At 33.9% G+C, this 5,183-nt stretch overlaps 1 non-coding gene across 1 annotated transcript; it reads left to right on the forward strand.

Moving 5' to 3' along the window:
- The first annotated feature begins 1,809 nt into the window (after positions 1-1,809).
- Positions 1,810-1,882, forward strand: Trnaa-ugc. Its single transcript has one exon. It is a non-coding gene; the product is annotated as a tRNA-Ala (tRNA).
- Positions 1,883-5,183: the final 3,301 nt, after the last annotated feature.

Here is a 5,183-nt window from a genome sequence, read left to right on the forward strand (position 1 = left end):
AACCTGCTACATTGCTGAATTTGTTTATTAACTCTAGCAGTCTTCTGGTGGAGTTTTTTGAATCTTCTAAGTATAGGATCATATCATCTGCAAACAGTGAAAATTAACTTTTTCCTTTCCTCTTTTTATCCTTTTTATTTCCTTCTCTTGCCTAATTGCTCTGAGTAAATTTATACTACTATACTGAATAGGAGTGGTGAGAGTGGACATCCTTGCCTTGCCACAGAAATTAAAGGAAATGCTTTCAGTTTTTTCCCAATTTATTATGAGGTTGGGTTTGGGTGGTTCATCGATAGCCTTTATGATGTTGAAGTAGGGTCCTTCTATCCCTGAATTTTACAGCATTTTTATCATGAATTAGTGCCGAATTTTGTCAAAAGCTTTCTCTATACCTATTGAGATGACTGTGATTTTTACCTTTAATTTCATTTATGTGGTGAATTCCATTTATTGATTTGCATTTGCTAAATCATCCCTGCATACCTGGAATAAAACTAACATGGTCATGATGTACAATCTTCTTAATATGTTATATGTTGTTAAATATGGTTTGCTCATGTTTTATTAAGAATTTTTGCATCTAAGTTCATCAGAGATATTGGTTTATAATTTTCTTTCCTTGATATGTCCTTATCTATTTTGGTATGAGAGTTATGCTGGCTTCATAGAATGCATGTTGAAATGTTCCATCCCTTTCTATTTCATGGTATAATTTGGATTTTTCTTTGTTGGAAATCTTTTTTTTTTCTTTTTTCCTCCACATTTTTTATTGGTATCTTATAGTTGTATATAATGATGTAAGTTTTTGTTACACATTCATACATGTATACAATGTAAAAATATAATTTGGTTAACTGGAAGACCTTTTTAAATATTTTTAGTTGTCAATGGACCTTTATTTGTTTTATGTGGTGCTGAGAATTGAATCCAGTGCCTCACACATGCTAGGCAAGTGCTCTACCACTGAGCCACAAGCCCAGTCCCAACTGGAAGACTTTTTATTACTACTTCTATCTCATTGCCAGTTATTGGTCTGTCTTAGGTTTGCTGCGCCCTTTTGATTCAATTTTGGCAGGTCAAATGTGTCTAGAAATATATTGATTTGTTCTAGGTTTTCCAATTTATTGGAGTAACAGTTTTTAAAATAATCCCTAATGATCCTCTGGATTTCTATCATGTCTATGTTGATTTCTCCTTTTTCATCTCTAATTTTATTAATTTGGGTCTTATCCCTCTTTTTTATTAGTTTGGCTAAGGGCTTATCAATCTTGTTTGTCTTTTCAAAGAACCTACTTTCCATTTCATTTATCCTTTGTATTGTTTTTTTATTATCAATTTCATTGACTTTGGCTTTGATCTTAATTATTTTCTTCTACTTATTTTGGAATTGGTTTGTTCTTGTTTTTCAAGGACCATGAGATGTATCATTAGGTTGTTTATTTTAGTTTTTTTACGTAAGTACTCAGAGCTATAAACCTTCCTCATAGAAATGCCTTCATAGTGTCTCAGAGGTTCTGATATGTTGTATCACTATTCTTGTTTAATTGGAGGAATTTTTAGATTACTTCCCTGATTTCTTCTATCACCTGTTCATCATTCAAAAGTGTATTGTTCAAAAGCACAATAAAACATTCATTGGAGAAAAGATAGCCTCTTCAACAAATGGTGCTGGCAAAACTGGAAATCCATATGTAGCAAAATGAAATTAGACCCCTATCTCTCACCTGCACAAAACTCAACTCAAAGTTGATCAAGGACCTAGGAATTAGATCAGAGACCCTGCACCTAATAGAAGAAAAAGTAGGAGCTAGGGATATAGCTCAGTTGGTAGAGTGCTTGCCTTGCATGCACAAGGCCCTGGGTTCAATCCCCAGCATCCCCCCAAAAAAGATAATAATAAAAAAAGAAGAAAAAGTAGGCCCAAATCTCCATCATGTTGGATCTTCTATAGAGCAAGGAATAAAATCAAGAATCAATAAATAGGATGGATTCAAACTGAAAAGCTTCTTCTCAGCAAAAGAAACAATCAGTGAAGTGAAGAAAAAGCCTACAGAATGGGAGCAATTTTTTTACCACATGCACATCAGATAGAGCACTAATCTCTAGGATATATAGCAAACTCAAAAAACTTAACACCAAAAAAAAAAACAAATAAACAAATCAACAGAAAATGAACAGACACTTCTCAGAAGATGATATACAATTAATCAACAAATATGAGAAAATGTTCAACATCTCTAGCAATTAGAGAAATGTAAATCAAAACTACATTGAGATTTCATCTCACTCCATTCAGAATGGCGATTATTAAGAATACAAGTAACAATAAATGTTGGCGGGGATGTAGGGGAAAGGTACACTCATACGTTGCTGGTGGGACTGCAAAATAGTGCAACCACTCTGGAAAGCAGTATGGAGATTCCTCAGAAAATCTGGAATGAAACCACCATTGTACCCAGTTATCCCACTCCTTGGCATATACCCCAAAGACTTCAAACTAGCATACTATAGGGACATGGACACATCAATGTTTATAGCAGCTCAATACAAATAGCTAAGCTATCCAACCAACCTAGATGCCCTTCAACAGATGAATGGATTAAGAAAATGTGGTACACATATACAATGAAATATTACTCAGCCATAAAGAAGAAAGAAATCATGGCATTTGCCAGTAAATGAATGGAAATGGATACTTTCATATTAAGTGAAATAAGCCAAACCCCAAAAACCAAAGGCCAAATGTTCTCCCTGATATACAGATGCTAACTCATAATAAGCTGAGGGGAGGGAAGAATAGAAGTTCACTGGATTATACAAAGAGGAATGAAGGGAACAAAGGGGGAATGGGAATAGGAAAGACAGTAGAATGAATCAGATATAACTTTCCTATGTTCATATATGAATACACGACCAGTGTAACTCCACATCACGTACAACCACAAAAATGGGAAGTTATACTCCTGTATGTATGATATATTAGAATACATTCTATTGTCAGGTATAACTAAAAAGAACAAATAAAAAAATTTTAAAATGTATATTGTTCAATCTGTGTGTTTATGTAGTTTCTGTAGGTATTTTTGTTGTTGATCTTTAATTTCATTCCATTATGATCAGATAAGATACAAAGAATTATATCAATGTTTTGTATTTTTTGTATTTGCTAAGAGTGGCCTAAAATATGCTCTATTTTGGAGAACATTCCATAAGCTGCTGAGAAGAAATTGCATTTGGCTGGATACCAATTTTTTACAAACACTTTGAAAAATTATAAGATGAAAAAACACTTCCAAATTTGTTCTATGAGACCACTATTACCCTGATACTAAAATAAAAGAAGTCATGAAAATAGAACTAGAGACCAATATGCATTTTAATTTGTTCACCAAAATACCCAACAAAATACTAGCAAACAAAAGCAATAATATATAAAAATGTTTATAACCCATCATTGAATGGTATTTATCACAGGAAATGCAAAGTTGATTCAGATACAAAACCCAATCAGTATAATATAACATATAAACAGAATAAAGGAAAAATAACACGATCATGTGAATAGATGAAAAACAAGCATTTGACAAATCTCAACATTATTTCGAGATAAATACACTCAATAAACCCTTAACCTGATAAAGGGCATCTACAAAAAACTCATACTTAGCATCATATTTAATGGTGAAAGACTGCAAACTTTCTCCTTAATATCAAGAACAAGACAAGGATGACCACTCTAATCACTTCTATTCAGGATGTCCTTGCCAGGGTAATTAGGCAAGAAAAATAAATAAAAGATATACATATTGGAATGAAAGAAGTAAAACTATCTCTTTTAGGGGCTGGGGTTGTGGCTCAGCAGTAGAGCGCTTGCCTAGCACATGCGAGGCCCTGGGTTTGATCCTTAGCACCACATAAATTAAATAAAGATACTGTGTCCAACTACAACTAAAAAAAAAAAATCCCAAAACTATCTCTTTTATGGGTGGCATGATCTTTTTGTTTTGTTTTAAAACTCTTATATCTTTCTTCCTATTATTACAAATATTAAACATATTAATTGTACCAATTAATGGATTTCACTGTAAATACATGCATGTAACATGCCTTAATTATGTCTACCTTGCCTTCTTCTCCTTCTTGCTCTCCTCTCTCTCTCTCATTCCCCTTCCCATGAGTAGCATGATCTTGGATGTAGAAAATACTATAGAAACCACAAAGCAACTATTATATCTAATAATTGAGGTCAGCATAGTCAGAGGATAAAAAATAAATAGGCAGAAATCAACTGTATCCCTATGCACTTGCAATGAACCCTCTGAAAATGAAATTAAGAAAATAATTACATTAATAATAGTATTGAAAAAGAGTTAAGTATTTAGGAATAAATTTAACAAAAGGATTGCAATACTTGTACACTGACAACCATATAACATTATTGAAAGAAAATAAAGACCTAAATAAATGGAAAGTAATCCCATGTTCATGTACTGGAAAACAAATCACTAAGATGGCAATACTCCCCAAACAGATCTATAGATTCAGTGCAAACCCTGTCAAAATCGCAGCTGCCCTTGTCTCAGTAATTGACATGCCAGACTGGCCTATAATCCCAGCAGCTCAGGCAGGAGGATCATGTGTTCAAAGCCAGCCTCAGCAATGGTGAGGGGCTAAGCAACTCAGTGAGACCCTGTCTCTAAATAAAATACAAAATAGGGCTGGGGATGTGCCTCAGTGGTTGAGTATCCTTGAGTTCAATCTCTGGTGCCCACAGTAAAAAAAAAAATGGCATGCCAATCCTAAAATTCATATGGAAATTCAAGGGACCCAGAATTGTCAAAACAATCTTGAGGGGCTGGGGATGTGGCTCAAGCGGTAGTGCGCTCGCCTGGCATGCGCGGGGCGCTGGGTCCGATCCTCAGCACCACATAAAAATAAAATAAAGATGTTGTGTCCACTGAAAACTAAAATATAAATATTAAATTCTCTCTCTCCCTCTCTCTCTCTTAAAAAAAAAAACAATCTTAAGAAAGAACAAAGGTGGAGTCCTCACACTTCACCAATTTCAAAATTTACCAGAAAGAAACAATAATCAAGACTATATTCCTATACACTTGATTACTATAAAAACAAATATAAGACCAGATATATAAGCAAAGATATATAGTTCAATGGAATATATT

This window comes from Marmota marmota, unplaced genomic scaffold (genome assembly GCF_001458135.2).
Source record: "Marmota marmota marmota unplaced genomic scaffold, marMar, whole genome shotgun sequence".
In the NCBI taxonomy this organism is placed as follows: Eukaryota; Metazoa; Chordata; class Mammalia; order Rodentia; family Sciuridae; genus Marmota; species Marmota marmota.